Source organism: Dipteris shenzhenensis, chromosome 30 (genome assembly GCF_047967505.1).
Source record: "Dipteris shenzhenensis isolate YYH24624 ecotype China chromosome 30, Dip_SZ_1.0, whole genome shotgun sequence".
Classification (NCBI taxonomy): domain Eukaryota; kingdom Viridiplantae; phylum Streptophyta; class Polypodiopsida; order Gleicheniales; family Dipteridaceae; genus Dipteris; species Dipteris shenzhenensis.
Genome location: NC_141625.1, coordinates 8,580,652 through 8,605,898, shown reverse-complemented (window position 1 = coordinate 8,605,898; position 25,247 = coordinate 8,580,652). Strand labels below are relative to the sequence as shown.

Sequence of the window (25,247 nt, the reverse complement as noted above, 5' to 3'; positions counted from 1 at the left end):
CCGACATTGCTCGACCCAACAGATGATGAGCAGGACCCTTTCTTCCTCACCAATGCTCTATTTCCATGGCTACTTAAATGGAAAGAAGTTGAATATCCAAGAGCATATGTATAGTAGAATATGCTATGTAATGAAAAGGATATGGAGTCCATGTATGTAAAGAAGCATTGGCAGGATTTGGAGTCATGTCGCAAAGTAATGAAAAAGCTTGCAATCTGTTGATACTTTTTGTAATTGCTTTTTGATACACCCTCTTGATGACTATGTGATCCAAGGAAATTTTTGACTTATACATGAACTAGCCCCAAAGAGAGGCAACGTGGCACAGATCTACTCCCTGAATGTCTGCTCTAGAGGTGCAATGAGGTAGCTTAGGTAATGCTGCAGCAAAAGGCATTTAGGTTGTGCACAACTGATTGAAAGATTGAGAATTCTAGAATCTTAGGATTGTTTGTGTACATCCTTTTTTTGGGAGGGGTTTGAGTTAGTCAATCAGTTAATTAGCTAATGGATACCATCATAACAAAGAGCTGAATTTATGGTAGGTGGTTACTAGTGGTCTAGTTGTAGGTAGCTACCACCACAACAGAGAGCACACTCTATACCAGGTGGTAACTACCAACATAACAGGAGGTAGCTACCACAACAACAGAGAGCATAATGTTTGCCAGGTGGCAACTACCAATATAACAATTGGTAGCTACCACCATACATAATTTGGATACAATCTGGGGACTATGTGATCCAAGGCAATGTATTTCACTTATATATGAACAAATGGTGCTTTTTTAGTATTCTATCAACTGAAAGTTTGTGTTGCATGGTTATGCACAATTGAGTGAAAGATTAGAGTCTTAGGATTATTTGTGTACATCCTTTTTTTGGAAGGAGTTTGAGTTAGTCAATCAGTTAATTAGCTAGTGGATACCATCATAACAGAGAGCTGAATTTATGGCCAGGTGGTTGCTAGTGGTCTAGTTGTAGGTAGCTACCACCACAACATAGAGCACACTGTGTACCAGGTGGTAACTACCAACATAACAGGTGGTAGCTACCACCACAATAGAGAGCATGATGTTTCCCAGGTGGCAACTACCAACATAATAGTTGTTGGTAGCTACCACAACACATAATTTGGATACAATATGGGGACTATGTGATCCAAGGCAATGTCTTTCAATTATAAATGCATAAATGGTGCTTCTTTAACTGAAAGTTTATGTCGCATGGCTATGCACAATTGAGTGAAAGATTAGAGTCTTAGGATTGTTTGTGTACATGCTCTTTTTGGAAGGGGTTTGAGTTAGTCAATCTGTTAATTAGGTGAGCATAATTTTTGCCAGGTCGTAGCTTCGACCACAACAAAGAGCACAATGTTTACCAGGTGGTAACTACCAACATAACAGGTGGTGGCTACCACCACACATAATTTTACCTAGGTGGTCAAGCCATAAAATAGCTGGTAGCTAGCATCGTGAGAGAGATCACCTACTTTGAGCGAAATTGATAGCAACCACATACAATGACATTGCTCACAATATTAACCCTCTTCTTTGACACTAGGGTAGCATGAGGCACCTTGACTCCATGCACCTAAATGTGTTATGCCTATTCATCACAAATGTGTAAACCTATTCTGCATTAAGTGCCCCATTTTCATATATTGCAAATGAGATCGAAGTCATGAAAAGAACCAACCAAAATAGAGAACATAGCGTATTTCATTTAATGGAAGTTATCAAGAAAGTAAGCGGTAACCTACACTTGTTCCTATTTTTTATTTCCACTAACTTCTCGGATTATGTGATAGCATTGTATTACATGATGCTTGTTCTACATATCAAATGGAATGCTGTTATAAACAGCTTCATACACTTCAGAGGACAATACATGTGTTCTCACATGTCCTTCCCATTCCATTGGAAACTTGATAGCTTCGACAAGGTGGGACTCGATGTAGACTTCAGGCTCCAACCTTAAAAGCTTGTACTCGTATGGATTTCCTTGAGTTTGCTTGTACCAATATCCCTGACCACAAATGAGCCTCGACCACAAACATTCCCCTATGCATCTTTGAGTGGAACGTTTGTCTTTTCCTTCTCCTATGTGCATTTTAGAATATAGAAATCCACAAGCTCATCATTGCAGGAGGAGTTATAACAGCAAAATTATCACCAACACAAAGTGCATCACTCAAGGCATCATGATGTCCTTCAAATGCTAGATCATCACTTTCATCCTTCTCTTCAATGATATTCTTTGAGGGTTGTAGGGTAACATACTCCCAAAAAGGCACGTGTAATGTATTGGAATACCTCCTCCATTTTCCTTGCACCTTAAAGCTATTCTGTATAGTTGCAATAGTTTCTAAGCAGTCCTTTCTTCTTTTGTAGAGAAATTATGGTATGAATTAATGGTCATAACATTCAATACACAGGCCATATAGGGTAGTCTTCTAAGAGAACCAAAAAACCAAAAAAATAGAAGCAGCCTGAAGTATAGCAATTTTGAGTCACATGGTCTAATATCTTCAGATGAGCACAAGCCAAGCCACATCCAGCTCGAGGTTCTCAGTAATCTTGTTGATGTACTCATCACACTCTCATAATTTTCAAAGTCTACTGAACCACCATTCTCTTAATTTTCGCAATGTTTGTGCCTTCAACCAGAAGCTTTTAGGTGCTTTTAGTTGCACCCGAATTTGTCTGGCATTAGAAGTGCACTGCTATATTAGAAAGAGCCAAATACAAACAATGATTCCAAGAAAATATCATCACTTGTCAATGCACTGAACACTCTCTTACCACATTTTTTGTATGCCTATATTTTCAGCGTTTTCTGCCAAAATGCCTTCGAAGCTCAGGTCTCTGGCATGGAGTTTCACTACACAAGGAAATAGCAGTAAGCTAAATAGAAAGTGAGAGGTTTGAAAGCATATAAAAACTGAGAGGTCTCTGGCGTGGAGTTTCACCACACAAGGAAATAATGGTAAGCTGAATAGAAAGGTGCAAACCTCTCATTTTGATGATGTCCCAAGAGAATGCTAGTAATGATGTTGCCATGCACACCGATTCACAGTGGAGAGGTCTTGGAGATGGAACAGTGTGTGGAGAGGGAATAGTGTGACATGGATGTGGAGAGAGAATAGATAGATTTGAGAGACAAATCATGTCTAAGAGAGAGCTCATGTGTGAGAGAGAGAGATTTGAGCTGTAAACTGAGCGAAATTCAAACCATGGGGCGAGAGAATTCAGACCTACTGGCAGCTTTCCACGTGGTCATTGCTATACATAATAGATTCCCTTTTCCAATTGCATAGCTTTCCCTGTACCAAGTAGCAACACGATGGCTACCACTTTGCTAGTGATGTTCGGGACACAGCTATCAAGTCCACCTAATCATGCACACACCCTGTGTGTAAATTGCACCATAAGGGTTATGGGACAAACCCAACCCTAACCCTAAGGGGTCCATGTATATATTCCTATTTTCCTTGGAATACAATTAATGTACAGTTTGTATCTTGTGTGCACACCTTTCTCTCCCTCTCTCATTTCCGTTAAGACTAATGTGAAGTATACGAAGTTCCAAGGGAAGACTCGTGATGATCTAGATGCCCACATTCACTAGCTCGATAAAATTTATGCTCTCAATGTGCCTGGTGTGGTGGATCTAGTGTGGAAGGAGGCATTCTTTTAGTCCACATTGGAGGCTAAAGCATCACATTGGTTGACGGAGTATGCCTCATACCACTTCCAAAATTATGATGAAATCAAGGCCGCTTTCTTGCAGTGGTTTTGTAAGGAGAAAATGATTCCACAGACATTGGAGGGGCTAACGAGATCTTGAGATAATGTTATTAGGACGTGGAGGACTATGCAGCTCAGTATCGCCAACTTTTGCAAAGGGTTCTAGTGGTTCAATGACCAGAAGTGGAGGTATTGAACAAATATTTTATCAACGATGGCCTAGCCAAGGATGTCTAGACTACAATGGTGACGATGGTGGACAAAGTCACTTTACCCTTGAATGACCTAATCAGTGAGGCAATCCAGGCGGGTGAAGCATTGCAAGGGGCAATAACAAAGCACAGATGATCATCCAAGAGTAAGGGAAGATCCAAAAAGTAATCTTCAAGAAAGAAACAAAGGGATAGTGATGAAGAGTCTGGTTCAGCAGAAAGCTCATCCGAAGAAAGCAGTGATAAATCAAAGGTGAAGGGGGAAAAGAAGCCTTAAAAAACCTCAAAAGGAGGTAAGGGAAACTCCACAGTGTCCGCAAGTCACTCAGCGGGACATCCAAATGTAGATCTTTGATGTGTGCACTATAGGAATCCAAGTCATTCTGCAATGGAGTGCACGATGAATCAGAAATGGTGTGCAATTTGCTTGACTAATACACACACAATGGAGCAGTGCAACTACAACAAACGTGGCCTGCTCACACAAGGCCAACCTTAATGGTGAACACCTCCAGCTACAGAGCCCTTAGTGGCGTATGTGCAGCAAGTTGGTACTACAAAAGTTCAAGAACAACCTCCAACCAGAGGTGGCAATGGAGGTGGCCACGGTCGTGGATGAAGTGGAAGAGGACGAGGTGGTTTGCGAGCGAAGACATGCTTCTTTTGCCTAGGTTAAGGTCATTGGTAGAATGAGTGCCTTGCCCCAATGGAAGATAAGGTGACATCTACCTCGACAGTAGGGAAAGTCTGCAAAGTCTAGTTTGAGGAGGCACCAAATCCTACGGTCATGTAGGAACCAAGACAATCCAGAGGTCATACCAGAAGTTCCAAGATGATTCCAAAACCAAGCTTTGGAGTAGTGATGATGGCAGACACATAGCCAAAATGGGTTCTGTCCCAAATGAATAAAGACGGTGTGGAAGTCCTTCCAGAGGTTTTCATTCAGACCTCGTCTGAGATTATTTTGATATGCAGGGGCTGGACCCAAAGTTTTACTACTAGCACTGGGTTAACCTGAAGAAGGACGCCGTGCCCACCAAAATGCACTATTATCACATGAATTTGCATGTGGCTAAGCAGGTCAAGACTAGACTAGAATGGCTACTCCAAGTGGGATTCACTACATCGATCAAGGATCTGGAGGGGATTTCTCTGATTGTGATTGTGCCCAAGAAAAATAAGAAGCTGCGAATTTGTGTTGATTACCGGCACAGTGGTACAATCAGATTTTGATGGCACCAGAGGACTAGCCATTTTCATTATGGTCTAGGGGGTATATGTGTCCATGGTCATGTGGTTCGGATTGCAAAATGCACCATCAACCTTCTAGTGCACTATGCAGGAGATATTTGAGAAATATTTAACAGACTTCATGAGAATGCACCATCAACCTTAAAGTGCGCTATGCAGGAGATATTTGAGGAATGTTTAATAGATTTCATGAGAATCTTTCTAGATGACCTCGGCATGTTTGGAACCAAAGCCAATCACTTGGATCACTTGTGGCTCTGCTTTCAACGCTGCAAAGAAGTGTCATTCATCTTGAATCCAATGAAGTGTGCATTTGCAGTCCGAGGTGACCGCCTGTTGGGGCATGTGATCAACACTTAAGGAATAGCGGTGGACCCTTATAAGGTGGAAGCAATCATGCAGGCACCAGCACCAGCTAACCCAAAATAATGCCTATGATTCCTGGGACATACGATGGCATGGTCACCACCTTTGATTATTGTCTCACATGACCATAGCCCTAAATGCTTTGGTGCATACCCGGGGGATTCACTCTTCATTAAAGGGGAACGTCACCTGCGTGCATGAACTTCAAGAAAACCCCCTATTTAAGATCCACGTAGGATGACAAGACACCCCTATTTAAGCTTATAAGATACCACCAAAATTCCATTATGTCCCCCCCTTTCCTTAAATCTACATTCTCTCTCAAGCATTTAGATTACACAATAAGAAAATTTAGGTTACTTTCCTTATGACTATTTAAAACCATACACAAAGTCAAACTTGTTTGGACTAGTTACCCAAGGTAACCTATATTATGTCCCCCCTTCTTAGATATGACATGGTCCCCCTAGCTTAAATTCAATATTGGGGAAAAAAAAGGGCCCCCACCCCTAATGTATAAGCTTATGCCTCATTTCAAAAAAACCCCCTATTGTACACTCATGTGATATCATAAGTTTCCCCCTGTGAATCCCCCAGGGGTGCATATGGAGCCCAAAACTTTCGTATGGTCCGCAAATTGTGAGAAGGCATATCAATAGTTGAAGGTGCAACTTTCCTGAGAACCTATATTGGTTCCTCTAGATTGGGAGAAGATTTTCCATGTGTTTGTGGACCCATCAGATCAAGCAATTGGTAGTGTATTAATGCAACAGAATGAGGTGGCCAGTCTACTATGCAAGTCATAGACTATCACCAATAGAGTAGAATTACTCAGTAGTGACAGAACGTGACGGCTTGGGGATGGCTTTTTCTATGAAGAATTTTCAGCACTATCTGTTGGGGCTCTGCCTTGTATTTCATGTCAACCATTCGGTGTTGTTGTACTTGGTCAAGTAGCAGAACTTGACAAGCCGACTAGCACAATGGATGCTACTGCTATACAAGAGTATGATTTTGAGGTGGTACATCAACTAAGATCCTAGCATGTGGTGGTAGATTACCTATCTCACCTTGAAATAGGGAAACCTGCAACTAGCATTGAAGATGAGTTCCTGGACATGGAGCTCAATGTAGTCATGGTAGCTGTTGCAGAGCCATCTGAGGGGTTGGTAACCTAGGGTATTCCATGGTCATGGTATGATGAGATGATGCACTTCATGATGTCCCAATAGATGCCGAATTATCTCAATAGGGATCAACAAAAGTGGCTAGCACTCAGAAGCCATGGATTCGAAGTGGTGGTTGGTCAGCTCTACCGCAGATATTTGACGAATGTTTTGCTCCATTCTATGCTGCCACATGAGCAAGAAGCGGTGCTGATAGAGGCACATTACGGAGTGGCAGGTGGTCACTTTGCAGGAGAAATTATGGCCAAGAAGGTGATGCAAGCAGAGTTGTGGTGGTCAACACTACAAAATAATGTGTGTCGATTGACGCTACGGTGCGATCTATGTCAACGGCTGGGATAGCCTTCAAAGACCGCATGATGATGCAACCAGTACTTCCTTTGGGCCCTTTCCAAAAGTGGGGATTGGACTTCATGGGTCCCTTCAAGCCTGCGACTGCACAAACCCAAAATTGCTATGTGATGGCAACCACATATTATTGCACCAAGTGGGTGGAAGCTTGGGTCTACAAGACAACATCACAAGCTACATAGCCAAGTGTTTATACGAGGATGTGTTCTATCAGTTCGACTACCCGATTGAGTTGGTTAGCGACAGAGGGAAGCATTTTTTGGCACAAGTGGTGAAGGAAATGATGAATTTATACATGGTCATTCACAAAAAATCATCGTCTTACTACTTTGTAAGCGAATGGCAAGGTGGAGTCTTCCAACAAGCAGTTCAAGCAAATTATCACGTTATTGGTGAATAGTCATCACACAGAGTGGGATGAGAAGCTCCTTTTTGCAGTCTAGCAATACCGTATGTCATTCAAAGTTGCCATCAGCCTGACACCATTCAAATTGGCATTTGGGGTGGAGGCCATTACACCGATGCAATATGTTGTGCCAAGCCTCTGCATTGCGGTTGAGGACAGGTTGCCTCCGTAGGAGTCCATGGAATTCTGACTCAATGTTCTAGAGCAGTTTATAGGAAGACAGAATGGAGAGCTATTACTTGACCTAGGTAGTTCAAGCTCGAAGGGAGAGATGAGTAGAACTCGCATTGATGAAGAAATTTTTAAAGAAGGGGCAACTAGACTTTCTCTTCAACAATCACATGGGCCACATGTCGAGGAAGCTCAAGATGCAGTGGTCGGTGCGTCCTGGGCGATGGAAAAAAGGAGAGGGGATGGGCATCGAAAGAGAGGTGGCGGGATGGGAGGGGTCACTACCCCTCCCACGGCCACCAGGGAATAAGGGGGAGGGGTAGTGAACCCCCCCCCTTATTCCCTGACGGCCGTAGCCGCCAAGGAATAAGGGGGAGAGGGTTATAAGGGAGGGGTAGGGGATTATAAGTAAAGGGTTAGTTAAGGGTAAGGGGTTTATGCTGCTAGGGAATAAGGGCGTTATAAGGGAGGGTAGGGGATTATAAGTAAAGGGTTAGTTAAGAGGGGTTATAAGGGAGGGGTAGGGGATTATAAGTAAAGGGTTAGTTAAGGGGAAGGGGGGTTATAAGAAATGGGATTAGTTAAGAGGAGGGGTTATAGGGAATGGGGATTAGTGAATTAATTAGTTAAGGGAAGGGCATTAGTAAATTAATTAGTTAATTAATAAATGGAGGGTTATAGGGGAGGGGTTAGTAAATTAATTAATTAATTAGTTATTAGTTATTAGTTGATTAGTTAATTAGTTAATCTAGCATAAAGTGGAGAGGCAAATCTACCATTTCATAATTTTAATTTCATTAATTTGTATATCATTTTTTATTTAAATCAAAATTAATGAGAGTATTGTAGATCGACTTCATTCTATTTGGAAGATCTGCATGGGCGGGTGTTACCATTGCGCTGAACTGATTTTGGTTGCAGAGATATCACCATGAAGGCCGTATTAAATGCCCATTCCCAATCATGTGCAAAGTACTCATTCCATGGATTGGGGTAGGTGCATAGTATCCAATGGTGGGGTTGTGCACTCCTTGCGGTGATGAGCACATACCTGCTGATGGGAGCTTGAGTTCAACAATAGCCGCCATGCATTTACCCACCACTACGCTCGAGCATCAACTCAGTTTAGCTATACTCCTTGGTCATGACCAGTTCCTCACACTTTTGCTTTCCTATTTTCTTCCTCACACTCTCAATTCTCTATTCCTACCTTTCACACCTCCACATCTCTAGCATTCCCCTCACCTCCAACACCTCCTTCCTATCTCTCCTTCTTCTCCTAGACTCATGGGTATGGCACTGGTGCAAACCAACATTGTGACACCCCTCCGAGGTCACAAGAAGAGATGATCGGTCGTCGTCGTTGGTTGAGTCTACTGAGGCTAGGTTTTTTGAGCATCGATTGGGCTCAAATTGTCAGCACCCTCAAACGGTGCATTTGTGCAGGTAGCTAGAGCAAGGTGATCACGTGGACATGCTGGATGGGCCCAGACCATGGAGTTGATTTATGATCAACTATGCTTGCCTATGGATGGAGAAACACGAGATTTCCTAATGCTTGATGCAACAACTTTAGAGGAGGAGTTTGGGCCAGTGGTACGAGGAGAGTATCGACTGAGCAACAATGACGACATGCATCTAAGGAAAGGCTACAGATGGGTACTAGAGTCTCTCTTCCTTCAGGCCAAGGCATACACAATTTTGATTCATACCCATGGGATATTGTTGTTGGAAAAGACACAGCTAGTAGCATGGGCAGTGGTTTTCAAGGAGCAGCTTTCATAAGAGGCAACAAGGGTGGCAAGAGCAGCAACAAGGGGCCCAGCGAGATGACTACGACAAAGTTGGGCCAAGTGCTCAACCTTCTCTTCCCAATCATTGGTGACACCGAAGTTCCCTTGTACCTCAACACTATCATTAGGGCGCTAGTGCCTGATGAGCCAAGAATCTATCCTAAGGAAGAGGAAGCACCATTAAGAGGGTGGTAGTTCATCATCGCAAGCTTGCACACAGGCGACGCCGACCTCAGCTGCTCTAGTGCCCCCTTTACCTCCACCAGTCTCCTCCCAATTGGTGTCTTAAGTAGTGTCGTCAGCACCTGTGCCTCCATCGATCTCAACTTTTGGAGAAGTCACAATGCGTCAGCAGACATTTGTAGCAGTTTATGACACCACCTCCAATGATCGATGTAGATACCCAACCTAATACGACAGTGACAACCAGCCTAGTAGGAACAACAACATTGAGCCAAGTTACCAATCCCCTTCCAGTAACAAGTCTGGTGAGTACTCCTGTGGGAATTTCCAGCATCGGATTATTGGCAGGCACTACAACAAGGTTTGGCTCATCCCTCCATCAATGGGCAAGAGTGGATCTTGAGCATTTTAGTGCCACAAACTAGTGTGGTCCCTATGCCAGTGGAAGGAATGACTACAATGTCGATGCAGTTGGTATGCTCACTTCCATTACAACGAGCAATGTTCATCAACTGTGCAAGCAGTCGCCATTGATGATGGCTCCACAGACCTCACAACTAGCATCACCACCTGCCCAGTTGGAGGCATCTAGACGTGATTTGATTCAGCTGTTGTGACAATGGAAATCTCATTAGGTTGATGGAGCACAATTGGAAGAGTTGCAAAGAGAAAACAAAAACTTGAGGACACAGAATGTAGAACTCCAGCAACAGTTGGCGCAGTTCCAACAGAACGAAGCCTGACTCCGCACACTTAAAGAGTAGGTCTGGAATGTGGAGCGGTCCGTGCATCAGATCCACATGCTACATGAAGAGAGCCTTCATAGCATCTTTGCGGAGTTGCACAGCAGACGAACGTCAGATGCATTGGGAGATTTCATAGCAACAGTTCTCAAAATAGTGGCCATCAACATGGAGCAGCTGTATGACTTGCTGGTCATGCTAGGATGAGATCTGATGAGAGTGGGACATCCAGATTGCACGGTAGCAATGTGCAGTGGTTTTGGAGACATGCCAGAGCATCGTTCCAAGACACCCTCCTCTAGATGCATGTGGTAGTGCAGGCGGGTTCTCCGGTGCAGGCGGGTTCTCCGGGTTTTGGAGACAGTACAACTACCATTTTGTTGGCCATGGTGGGGTATCAAAATTAGAGAGTGTCGATCTTGATGCAATCATCAGAATGAATGTACTTTCTTATTTGGTTCCTATGATAAAATGAATGTACTTTCTTATTTGGGGATGGATCAAGCTGTGGTCTATGGATTAAGTGGATGTCTACTTACACAGGTTCCCTGCCTTGGCATAGCCCAAAATGATTGTATGCACTTTGCACCACACTCTATGCTTGGCAAAGCCAAAGGAAACTCTCATGGAGGCTCGTAGCGATACTAACATGCAAATCATTCATCAAACTTGAGTATAGGGGTGAAAGACTAATCGAACCATCTAGTAGCTAGTTCCCTTTGAAGTTTTCCTCAGGTTAGCTAGAGCTCATTGCATAGTTTTATCAGATAAAGCAAATGATTAGAGGCATCGGGGGTGTAACACCCTTGACGTATTCTCAAACTTTAAATAGGTAAGTGGCCCTACGATTTCTTTGTTGAACCTCGATGCAGAATGGGAGCTCCAAGTGGGCCATTTTTTGTAAGTAGAAGTGGTGATGTGGGATGAACCAAAAGTTGGGTTACGGTGCCAAACTGCATGCTAACCTAGATCCCACAAAGGGTGTTGATTGATTAAGACAGCAGGACGGTCATCATGGAAGTCGAAATCCACTAAGAAGTGTGTAACAACTCACCTACTAAATCAACTAATGCCAAAAATGGCTGGCACTGAAGCACACGACCTATATCAGTCCATCAAGGTGAGTGTGAGGCCTCGATGAGTAGGAGGGCATGGGGGTCATGGCACAGCTCTGGGTGTGAGCTCAAGTGAAACGGTCCCCAGTGCAGATTTTGGTGGCAGTAGCAATTATTCATATGAGAACTTTGAAGAACAAAGTGGAGAAAGGTTCCATGTTAATAGTAATTGGACATGGGCTAGTTAATCCTAAGAGATGTGGTAGTTTTGTGTCAAGGGCGTACTGCGTGCCACACATCGAAAGGGAATCGGGTCAATATTCCCAAACCGGGACGTGGCAATGGATGGCAACATGATCGCATCCGGAGATGTCGGTGGGGGCCCCAAGAAGATTTCTCTTTTCTTTTTAACATCCCGCCCACTCTAAAATTAGATCACCTAGAGATAGGGTCCATTGGTTGGTAAAGAACCGCATGTCTCGTGATGTCTTGACTGCCCATGAAGAACTAGAGGAGCGATGGCTGATCGTGCCTAGTCATACTCATAACCGCATCAGATCTCCAAGGTGAACAACCTCTGGTTGATAGAATAATGTAGGTAAGGAAAGTCAGCAAAATGGATCCATAACTTTGGGAAAAGGATTAGCTCTGAGATTTGGGTCTAGGGGTCTGCAAACTGACCTCGGAGGTTGTCGTGGGTCTACTCGAGCTGCACCAGTAGTGACGAAAAAGCTCATTTGATTTTGATTTGTAGTACAAATACAAACTGTGAAAGCATGGCTTATTGATCCTTTAGTGTTTCAAAATTTGAAGCTAGAGGTGTCAAAAAGGTTACCAACAAAAATAACTAGCTTGTGGCAGCCAAACGTTCATAGCAACGTTCCTTTTTTATCCTTCAATGTCGGCTCTTCCTATGTGATCTCCAAGTGTTGGATTGTTCACCCACCAATAGGGAATGTGAGCTGGGTTTAGACCATCATGAGATAGGTTAGTTTCACCACCCTACTGATGAGCAATGTTGCAATAGTAATCCAACTTAGTATGAGAGGAGTCGTTGATTCACTTAATTGGTCATTGCGCGAGTCTACCATGTGTAGGATTATGACTAAACCCCGATTGTTACTTGACTGATAGTAGGGATGCTTGTGCGTCCCTGAGAGAATGTGTTGAGAGCCTCCCTTGAGGTGGTCGAAGGAGTTGCCTTGTGGACTTTGAAGGAGTTGCCTCGTGGACTTTGAATGGCAATTCCAAATGATTGGGAAGATGAATGCACATGACATAAATTTGCTACTACAATCCACTGAGATGCAGCCTATCACCGCACTGATTTGTTCCCTCCTCCTCTCCATGACCCCCCATGGCTCATCTACTTGTGTCTATCTCCTGGGCATGTGCACCCTCGCTTGCTTGCTTGTGCCACCTCCCATTCCCTCTTGCATGCTTGCATACCCTTCCTCTTCATCATGTATAAATCTAGCCCCTTTGTGCACATGCACCTTACTTGCATGCGTCACCTCTCATTCCCTCTTGTGCCCCCCTTCTCGCCCCTTGCACGCATGTGCTGCCCCCCCTTTCTTGCCCCTTACATGCATGTGTCCCCCCTCCCCTTGCCACTTGCATGCATGCCCCCCCTCCCTTTCCCCTTACACCCCCCCGCCCCCCCTTCCATTGCATGCCCACCCCGTGGAAAGGGCCGTGTGTTCACTGCAAAGAGGTTCTCAAGCATAGTACTGAGTTGTTGTTGTTGTTTTTGAATGATAAGAGCTTATAATTCAGCCACCACTGAACCCTACAGTCATGGTGGTCATGGCATCACATGCCGTCCCTCTAGGCAATGCTGACATGAATGGTGCACCATAGGACTCGACACACACACCACATGTATGAAACCTTTGAGTTAATTGTGGTGCCAATGTGTAACGCCCTAAGTTGCAGACGGTATGGGAGGAAGATAAACGTGCACACTCACACATACACGACACAGAGAATGCAAAAAGGACTGAAGACGAAGTATATCCAAATCCATGAATATGCATAATGATCAAGAGACACTTGGTCCCATGGATATACAACGTATGCGATTGCAACCACTAACTGAAGGGTTGTGGCCACTTGCACCCCTTGGAATCTATGCAACCCCACAGGGTATTAATGCCTTAACACATTTTTCACAAGCCTTGTAACATATTGGATTATATACTGTAGTTCTATCTTCACCGATAGTTCATCTTTCACTTGATATAGTCACTGTTTTGCAGTTGATTCAGATAGTGATTTCACAGACACTTTGAGTACATTTCTTGCACCATGTCTACGAGCAGCAACCTCAATTTTAGGCATCTACTAAGCTCATATGGTGATGGTCTCTAGACACCAATGTATGTTGTTTTAGAATCGAGAGGGTTGTCTTAAAATTTCTATCCTAAACTTTTTCTTTACATCCCAAATCAACAACAGATTTCAAATTATATGAAGAGGCTATGCCAACTTCTTGAAAATTCCAATCTATGATGGACAATGTTTGGGTGCTCATATGACATCCTATAAAAGCAATGCTAGGAGCAAATGCCTCATTGGAATTTAGAGGATCCTTTGTTCACTGCAATAATGAAGAAAACTTAAATTAACTTTCGTGAAGCTAATTGTTGTGAAAATATGTGAAATGTAGATTCATGTAAACTTTGAGTAAATGACATGGACTATTTTCATTTGGATTTCCTCACCCAATTGTCAAGTTCAGTTGTTGATATAATATGTAAGTTGATCGTGTGGCAAATTTAGTGTGCCAGTTTCTCAGCCAATGTCATGCGTACTGTGCTTGAAATTTTACTTTAAGGCATTTAGTATACAACCTTAGCGAGATCATTGCTTTCCATAGAGATTGGGCTCTCCTCACATCCATGCCTTTCTCTTAGTAAGGAACCACCCACGCTGTTGACGGATAATACTGACCCGACTTCAGCATCTTCAACAAACATTTGCTCAGTGGCATGCCCAATCTGCAACCCAATTTAAACTTCAAGTAAATGAAACAATGATCAAATAGATTTTTGCTACTCAAATAGACCATCTTCATGATTTCATCTACTCTGTATCGCACATACAGCTCCAAATCAAAATCGAGATCTTCACGACTGACATTCTTACACATACTCTTGAAGTGAGACTCTACATAGTCTTTTAGGCAATAACCCATCATCCCATGAAAGGTATGTAGATTATGCTGCCTCAAAGCCCCATATATTATCAATCCACCCTTAAGCCGTTTGACATCCTAACCTAGGTATTTCACTAGTAGTTTATTGACTGCATGAATACTTTTAGCAAAAAATCTTATTACCATCTGGAAATGAAGATGCAAGAGTACCTCCCTCTCTCCATTGCACAAAAGCCAGACACACAAGCCTCCTCAAGAAACTTTTCCACACGATCAATCAAATGGACATCAACGTCATCCCCTCCTACACCAATGGTGATGCTTAACTCAAACACTTTCTCACCATCTCCACTTTTCACCTTCGGTCTTCCACACTTCCTCGTAGTCATGCAAATAACATTGGAAATTAATCTGTCACATTGTCGGCTCCTTTTGCATTAAAAAGGAACTTGTGATGGCATTCTTATAGCTCCCCATCCACCCTGTTCTCCCTGACTTCATCTGCTCATCGCCTCACCAAAGACTTCCCTTTCATTCTACCCACAACCAATCCCCCTTGCCCCAGCGCCAACTTTATCAGCTACCACTCCATCATGAAAATGACACTCCAAATCACCCGTGACTGCAACACGAACACTAGCCTTGAAATCACCTGGGAAATGGCAAAACCAAAACATCATCACAATGATCACCTGCGAAATCACAAATAGTAGCATTTAACAAAACCATGCAAATCTCCAGAACGTTCCCTGAACTCTCCCAGATCATGACACATGGATGCACATGAAACCTTGAGATCATGCAACCCCCCCCCCTCTCCCTCCCTTCCCCCCCTCTCCCCCCCACACCATAACTAATTAATTGTTTTCTCACAATGGGGGGTCCTATTATGACCCAAGAAAGTCTTAGGATGTATTTAAAATTTATGTGTGTTGGGCATATGTGAAATTTGGAGTGATTGATTCATTGCTTGAAATATTATCTCAACTTTGTACATGTGAGTATATTTGGCCTGCCTGGAAGGTAGCCTTAGTAATGAAACTCGTCTTAGAAGTGAAGTTACAATTTTTTTACGATAGGCAGCCTAGAGGGAAGTTTCCTCTTTGTGAGCTCTCATCAAGCCACTTGTCACAATCTTAGACATTGATGTTGAAGAGATCTAATGGTGTGAATGGTGCTTTTTTTTGTTGTGTGTTTTTTTGTGTGGAGTGCTTTTTTATCCTTACTAAGGACCATCCCGCAAGAACTCATCACAATGCCAGTGTACCTCTGGCATCCAAGGTAAGAAACAAGCTGGACACATGCTCTACATGGCTTTTAACATGCTATGCGGTAGCACGGTGTCTATCATCAACATCACATTCCACATGATCGTCGAGTCCAGGTCTAGGTGAGTTAGTATGGTAGGCATATCACCCAATGCACCCATAGCCCACAAGTCACTGCCCTGCACATACACCCATGTGCATCCACGGTCAGCACTAGGTGATTAGGGTAAATATGTCCCTTTGGTATTCTTTTCAAAATTTTGCATGCTGACGTCACAGTCCACCTCACTGCTCACCTGTACACCCCATCCTTTCCTTTCTCTCTCCCACCTTCCCCCTTTTTTCCCTTCTTCCCTTTCCTTACTCTCCTAAGACATTATCTCGCCGGTCGCTGCCATAACCATATCCCATTGATCGTCGCCATCCATAGATCCTGCCAATCGTCGCCATCCATAGATCATGTCGATCACTGCCATAACTGTATCCCACCAACCATCGCCATCCACAAATCCCATCGATCGTTGCCATCCACAGATCACACTAGTTGCTGCCATAACTGTATCCTGCCAATCGTCGCCATCCACAGATCCCATCGAGTGTCACCATCCACAGATCATGCCGATCGTTGCCATAACCATATCCTGCCAACCATCGCCATTCATAGATCATGTTGATTGTTGCCATAACCGTATCTTGTCGATCATCGCCATCCATAGATCCCGTTGATCGTCACCTCACACCAGTTGCTACCATAACCATATGCCACCGATGGTCCCCATCCATAGATCATGCCGATCATTGTTGCCATAACAATATCTTGCCGATTGTCACCATCCATAGATCCCGTCGACCGTTGCCATCCATAGATCACGTCGATCACTGCCATAACCATATCTCACTGATGTTGCCATCCACAGATCTCGCTGATCACTGCCATCCATGGATCCCATTGACTGTTGCCTTACGCCATCCTGCTAATCATGGGGATAGCCAAATCTATATAAAGGAGCCCTATCCCGCCAGGTCATCACCATAGTAGTTTCCCCTAGACTCTACCAAAATTTTGTCAGTTATGTCCTCAAACTCCTCTTTCATTGATTCCCTTATCACTCGGTAGCCCTCATTCTTCCCCATGGATCGCGAGAATCAATTCTTCAAGTTCGAGACGAAGCTTGTGTTGGTTCATAGATGGAGCAATGAAGCACAATGAACAAAGCTTTATTCATGAGTGGTTACATATATAGGCAACTGCCTCCATGTTGGTAGATCCCAGATCCATAATTATCTCCATGATTATCTCAATCAGTCACCTCCTATGATCACTCCAAATCCACACATCACACCAACTTGACATACCTAACTACCAAGTTACTAGAACCTTCTAGCACACCTACACTCACACTCCTTGCATAGGACTCCAAGCCCATAGGCACACACACACACATCGATCAATTTGCCCTTCATTCTCCCCCACAAATTGATGACATCATCCCTTAGCAATAGTACATGGGATGCTCCATGGCTTGCCCACCATCATGTGGCAACACACATGGCCCCAACCTGTGACTCACTCTTAGGACTCTTGGTTTGCAAGTGGGAGATAGACAATGACTATGCATGGGAATCCCCATGAGTCCAACAAGGAAAAAATCTCAAAAGACTAACAATCATTTAAGGATGGACTATCCATGGCAGAGAACCATTATTGACCTCACACACACAACTTAGAAAACATATGGGTCCTCACACTTGTCAGAATTGTTGACTTGGGTGTTGTAAACAGTGAGAGATTTAACATCCTCTGGTTCTTCTTCTTCTTCTATCTCTGCTTCTTCAACAAGGTTGGCTGAACATCTCTTCTTTGCATAACATTCTTTTTCAAAGTGTCCAAGTTTCCCACAAAAGTTGCACTTCATTTTGCTCTTTCCCTTGAAGTTGCTTTTGGCCAAATATGCCCCTTCTTTGTAGTCATTGCTTTGTAATCGTCCTTTCCTCTTCCAAGAGGGATGCTTCAATTTCCACTAGACTTATCTCTAGTATATTCGTGAGTGTGGTGACAATAGTGCCATATTCTTGAGTTAGACTTCTAAGTAAGATGGCAATTACAATATCTTCATCAAGATTAAACTTGATGCCAGATAACTGTGTCAATATGCTCTTCACTGAATTTAGATGTGAAGAGATGGATTCTCCTCTATCCAATTTAAAATCAAAGAACTTGATAAGCAAGCTAAACTCAGAGCATCTCCCCTGTGCTCCAAAAACATGCTCAAGATGAGTCCATGCAGCATAAGGAGTCTCACATCCATCAATGTGGTGGATAAAAGAATCACTCAAACCAAGAGCAATTATGGCTAGTGCTTTTTCATCTTTAGGAAGCCATGAAGCTTCTCCTTCCCTAGTTGTAGGATTAGTTTCTTTTCCATTAGCCACCTTCCATATTCCCTTTTTCATGAGAATAAATTTCAATTTGGTCTGCCAAGTGTGAAACCCCTCTCCCTCAAACTTATCTATTTTGAGTTTGGAGGCCATTTGGGAAGGCCTTACCAATTTAATGGTGGTAGTGTCTAATCCCTTTACAAAAGGTCAATCTTTCTGAACAAAGAAATCACCTTCACCATATAGATGCAAATTGCTAGATAAGAATTCAAAAAATCCTAGTTGTTTGGCATATGCAAAACCAGTTGGCTTCTCCCACAACCTCTTAACTGGGGTGTTCTTTACCTTGTATTTTGTCCTTGTAGTCTTCTTGGCATTTGAAGAAGATTGAGAACTTGGCATGTTGTCAAGAAATCACAATCAGCTGAGCTTCAAATAACATTCTCTAATCTGAGAAAATAATCTCTGAATCTCTGATTTGTATTTTAACTCCTCAAGCATCACCTTAGCATTTAGTGTAGCATCAAACTTCAAAAATAGTCTAGAAATGCTTGCAAAAAACTGAGGAACCTTGGAGTATTGCTACCTCACTCCACATAGCATCAAGCAGAGGGAATTTGTTGCACAATCAAAGGTACTTGGAAGTAGAAGACTCAATGCAAGTCTCAGACCAAATGAAGCTTCACACCGTGCCAGGGGCAGCAGCATGTTCTCCAACTCCAAAAGCCATGTCTTCTTCGAAACCCGACTAGGTTTTCTTTAGTTTCTCCTCATTCCCTTGACCATTTGCCCTCAGATTTCACCAGTAGTAGCTAGCCCATAGAGTCGCCTAAGTGCACCTCAGACCATTTTGGGAATGGAGGCTCCAGCAAGCTGAATTAATAGAAATGGCACAGGATGGAGCGAGTCTCAGCATGGGTTGTAGAAGCAATATTTCTTCAATTCCTCTCAAGTGGAAAAGTGCCCTAACTAGGGGAATCTATAGCTAAAAGGGCGGGTGCAATGGCCGCTTGTAGGTGGAGAATAGGTTTAAGGCAATTCATGGGAGGAACGTGGAAGAAATCTCCATTTGGGGAAGAAGAGGGAATCTTCAAAGAATCTCATGGATTCTCTTTCTAGGCACTAGGATTCTCAACAAGCTCTGATACCACATGTTGGTTCATAGATGGAGCAATGAAGCACAATGAACAAAACTTTATTCATGAGTGGTTACATATATAGGCAATTGCCTTCATGTTGGTAGATCCCAGATCCATAATTGCTGTCTAGTTTAACTATGTTTGACTATGTCTGTGTTTGGATGATGAGCTTCATTGATGTTAATCTTGTGGCAACAAGGGCCATAATTATAGTCTAGGACAACAACTATGAGAGCATTGTGTGTGTAGAGTAGCGGCAAAGCTCCGCTTGTAATATCTTGAGCCTGAAAGATAGTATGATAAATCTCAAAGGATGAGGATAGCCAAAATCCTCTCTAGAAAAGATCCAATCATACTTGCAAAATTAGGATCTAGAGAGAGAAAGACTAAATATAGAGAGAGAAATACTAAAAGCCTACACTTTCGGAGGTCCCTCCACTTTGTGTAGGGACCCAAAAAGTCTCTCCACTTTGTGCAGAGACCCAAAAGGTCCCTCCACCCCAAAAGTGGAGGGACTCTTGTCCAAAAGGTCTCCTACAAAAGAGGTCCCACCACAGAGGTACCTACAGATTGTGTAGAGACCAACATGTATAAATATCTCTCAATGGAATGAAGCTCCCAGTCTTTGGGTTCAATGTTCAAGCTCACTATTGTGTCCATGCGACTGATCTCCATTGCGTCCATGCTCTCTTACACTATCATGTTCTAGCATGCCCTTACCCTTGCACTCTCTACCCTTGTACTCCCTCCTCCTCCTCCCCTCCTCCTCCCTCCTCCCTCCTCCTCCTCCTCCTCCTCCTCCTCCTCCTCCTCCTCCCTCCTCCTCCTTCTCCCTCCTCCTCCTCCCTCCTGCTCCTCCTCCTCCTCCCTCTCCCTCCCTCCTCCTCCACTCTCCTCCCTCTTCCTCCTCCTTCCTTGTCCCTCCTCCTCAACCCTTACCCCTCGAATCCACGAAGGAGACTAGCTCTCCACTCCTCAACCTTGGACTCCTCCTAAACCCTGCAACCCCCTCTGAACCCTAGAACTCCTAGTTAGTTCTCTCAACCCTGTCCCCCTTCGAACCTTGAAATCCCCTTCTAAACCCTTGAACTCCTGTGGAGGTGAGAGCCTCCATCAATCGTTATAATCAAGCCCTCTTTCTGATTCATGCGCGCATGAGATCTGCTTTCCATGCTTTAGCCTATACCTCTCACCGGAATACGACCCAAGGACCTATGCTATACTTGTGAACACCTACGACTATAGGTGACCAACACCCTTGGAACCTGCATTTAGGTAAAACAGAGACAACATTTGGCATCGCTACCAGGGAGGTTTCGCCTGAAGTGAAAGTGGAGCACGTGCTTGCATGTGTGAAAAAAAGAACCCCCTACTAAAAACCATTCAAGATACATCCCTCAAGGGAAAGGAGTGAAAAAATGCTTCCAAATGATGCAAAAGAATAATGTTGACTTACAAAATCACATTAATACACTAAACACCCAAAATTAACCCTTAATCCCCCACATCCTATAAAAGCAACACCAACCCCCCTCATTCTTTTCGCACACTTTTGCTAGCCACTTCCTTCTCCACATTCCGTAAGCCTTCATAATTTCCGTCTATCTCTATTTTTCGTCCTCCAACTTTCATCCACCATTTCCACCACCACCACCACTTTTTCCATCAATCCCCCCCTCCACCACTACTTTTTCTGTCACCCCCCTCCCATCTCCATCTCCACCTCCACCTCCACCTCCCATCATCTTCCTCCCCACCACCTCCCACTTTTCCGTCCATCCCCCACTTAAGGTAACCCTCCTTTTCCCCTCCACCATCTCTCTACTACTCTCTACACCCCATCTCCCCTTTTCCCCATCCCCCTCCACCTCCCATCTCCTCCACCACCCCCCATCTCCTCCACCCCCCATCTCTATCACCCTCCACTCCACCATCTCTCTACCTCTCTCTATCCCCCACTCCCTCCACTCCACCATCTCTCTACCTCTCTCTATCTCCCCACCTCCTCCACCCCCCATCTCCATCACCCTCCACTCCACCATCTCTCTACCTCTCTCTACACCCCATCTCCCCTTTTTCTCCTCCACCCCCCATTTCCTTCCCTCACCTCCATCCCCCATCTCCATTATCTCTCTACCTCTCTCTACACCCCTCTCCCCTTTTCCACATCCACCCCCCTTCTCCACCTCCACCCCCACCTTTCCCCCCCTTCTCCACCTCCACCCCCCTCCACTCCGACCCCCTTCTCCACCTACCCCCTCCACCCCCTTTCCCCCCCTCCACCCCCCTATCTCCCCCCCCTTCACCCCCACCCACCCCATCTCCACCCTTTTCCCCCTCCACCTCCAACCCCCATCTCCACAGCCCCTTCCTCTGCCCACCCTCTCCACCCCCCTTTTCTCCTCCCCCAACACTCCCCCCTTCTCCTCCCCCCACCCCCTCTCTCTTTTCTCCACCCCCTTTTTTTTTTCTCCCCCCCCTCTCTTCTCTCTCTTTCTCTCTCCTCTTTTCCTCTCTCTCTCTCTCTCTCTCTCTCTCTCTCTCCCCCCCCCCCCTCTCTCTCTCTCTCTCTCTCTCTCTCTCTCTCTCTCCTCTTTCCCCCCTCTTCTCTCTAATCTTTCTCTTTCTTTCTTCCCCCCTTCACTCTCTCTCTTCCCTCCACCCGCTTTTTCTCTCTCTTCCCCCTCTTCTCTCTCCTCTTTTTTTCTGCCCCCTCTCTCTCTCTCTCTCTCTCCTCTTTCCCCCCCTCTTCTCTCTATTCTTTCTCTCTCTTTCTTCCCCCCCTTCACTCTCTCTCTCTCTCTCTCTCTCTCTCTCTCTCTCTCTCTCCTCTTTCCCCCCCTCTTCTCTCTATTCTTTCTCTCTCTTTCTTCCCCCCCTTCACTCTCTCTCTCTCTCTCTCTCTCTCTCCTCTCTCTCTCTCTCTCTCTCTCTCCTCGCCAACCGCTCATGTCCTTATAATATTAAGGGCTTATTACGCCCTTGCCTTAAGCCTTAAGGCAAGGCAAGGCCGACCTGGTGGCAACACACATAGCGCTCGTCCGCCAACAGCGACGTGCTAGCCTCGCTCCGCCCACAACATAATCCGCCCCAGCTGCCTCCCCCCTCTGCAACGCTCGCCTGCCTACCTCCTAGGCCAAGGGCCTTAAGGCCCTCCATTCCTCTCCCTTTGCGCCCCCCCAACCTCCACTGTCGCACCCCTCGCCTCCTGCATCTCCCAAACCCCCCCTCCACCGTCACCATTGTCGGGCCCCCCCCTCTCAATCTCCAAAATTTTAAAAAAAATTAAAATTAAAAAGAAATCTTAACCGTAGTTTAACCTAGGGTTAGGGAAAACTAACCTAAATTTGGTTAAGTATGCTAGGTTAGGTTAGACTAACTAGATAGGGTAGGTCAGGCTAAACTTGAGTCAACTAACCTTAAGTTAATTGAATCCCTATTTGGTTAGTCTAGACTCAAATTAGTTAGGGTAACTAATTGTAGTTAGAGAATTAAATGTAGTTTTTACCCATCAAACTGACTCAGTTGCACTAACTAGCAGTTCCCCCAACTCAATTGGGGTTGGTCCACCTAAGGCACCTTCACACATAGACTTAAAGTCTAAAGACCATTCACACCGCACTTGAGACCAAGGGACACCCCCCCCTTCCCAAGCCAAAAAAGACCACATTTCACCCCAATTTAACCCTCCATATCTTGCCCGTTTGGGACCCGAATTGGACCCAAAACCACAACTTCACACACAGAACCATTAAGCTACGAGAACTTTTTCCAGCCAATCCTACACCATTTAGGCATCCATAAAACACGTTAATTTGCAACCCCGTGTGGGTGCCTTTTTTGCACTAATTCGCTCATAAGATTTCGCCGAGACCTCTGATTGACAATCCGTCTACACCAACACATTTTTCCACTCACGTGGAACAATCCTAGGCACGTTTTTAACACGATGGTTCCTATGACACTAATGCATCTCTAACCCCCCTAACAATTTTGGCTCCTTTTTCGGGAGCCCGTATCATGGCCGTTAAAAACCAAATTGCACCCGGATTGAACCTAGATTTCACCGTGTAAAGATCTATTGTAAATGAAGCTTTTAAAGTGTTTAACCATCAATTTTGGGCTCCGGTAGTTGCCTCATATAGGCATCGATTTCGACCCGCCACTTGCTTATTTTTACCATTTTTGGGTCCACGAAGGTGAAATCATAATCGAACTTCGTAGCAGTCATATGCATCTACCTGAAAGTCACAAATAGGACTTGTTTATGCACCTCAGATCTACACAAAGACTACCCCCTACATACTTTTGCAAGCTTTCTTCGGCTCTCGACGCTCTTCAAGAATTCAACCCCTCACCATCAACAAGTAGTATGGAGGAAATCACAATTGAAGAAGCAATAAGTAGCGACGATCAAAGTCCTTCAAAACACCTTAAAGAATGAGGCAACCACAACAACAACAACAATGGCAGATGACACTTTGGTAAATTGGAAATGCCAAAGTACAATGGACAAGGGGGACCCCGCCAGGTTCCTTCAACTCTTGGATACAGCATATGGTGCTGGAGACGACCAGTCAAAATGAAACCAAAGCCGCCTGGTTCCCAATGGCTCTAACCAATGAGGCTTCGGAATGGGACCTCGACCTTCTCATAGAGGAGAGACCACTGCTATCTAACCAGTTCAGAAGAAGATTCCAAATAGAAAGGCTACAAGATACTCGGCAATATAGATATGCGCAAGAAAGAAAAGGTCAGAACATACCTGGGAAGACTGAAAAGATTAATAGCAAAATGTGATCCCCGTATGGACAACAAGTACCTCATAGCATGGTTCATTGAAAAAATCCATTTGCAAGGATATGAAAAAAGTCAGCAGCTATGCACATTTCAGCGATGCTCATGAAGCTACAATTGACATTGAGGATGGCATGACCGATTCTGACAGCGATAATGATGGCTATAAATCATGTCATCGCGACAAAAAATCTTCAAAAAAGGGAAGCACTTCCCACAAAGATCGCACCATCGAAGACAAAGTGGAATCCATGGCCCTAAGAGTAAAAGAAGAAATGATGTAGGCCATCGAGCAAAAGCTGTGTGTCTCTCAGCCACCAAAATACCCACTGAGAGAAAATGTTTGGTGCCCACATTGTATGGCCAACCATTCAGCCAATGAATGCCCAATCTTAAGGAATAGACTAAACCCACCAGAAGTGGCTCAGCCCCCATGCTTATGGTGCTCCATTTGCAATGTTGCAGGGCATGATGTAAATACTTGTTTCTACAATGTGAGGGTAGCACAACCTTGGCCCCAACAATACCAACAGCCATCGCAAATTCCAGTGTATAGACAACCAGGATTGGCACCTAATGCACAAGTGCCACGTCTCAATCCACTCCCGATGAGAACATAAGTGCCTCAACTAATGAGGAATCCCAATCCTCCGCAATATCCACAGGCTCCCAATCTTGCTCCAGTAGTTTCGGTGTAACAACTCCAAACTGAAGAGCTAGAACCTCACTATGAGTATAAAACAGAATACCCTATGTATAACATGGATGGTGCTGAAGGACTAATTTTGGTGTATGCTAATCAAGTAAGGCCCACCACATATCAAACACCCATCAAGTGTTTTGGTTGTGGAGAAAACCACCGCATAGCAAAATGCCCACACAAGGGTAACCCCATTTCATTCCAACCTGTGTGTAGGGAATACGGAGTTGGGCATGCTTGCATGGATTGCCCACTAAGGACAAAGCCTCAGCCAACCACGGAAGTAAAACTTGAAGTACCCCTAGGGATGATAAGTGTGGAAAATCATAGTGTGGCATCA

The 25,247-nt window shown here is 44.4% G+C and overlaps 1 pseudogene; it reads left to right on the top strand.

The window, feature by feature from the left end:
- Positions 1 to 10,974: 10,974 nt before the first annotated feature.
- On the top strand, positions 10,975 to 12,050 carry LOC147881677 (25S ribosomal RNA; annotated as a pseudogene).
- Positions 12,051 to 25,247: the final 13,197 nt, after the last annotated feature.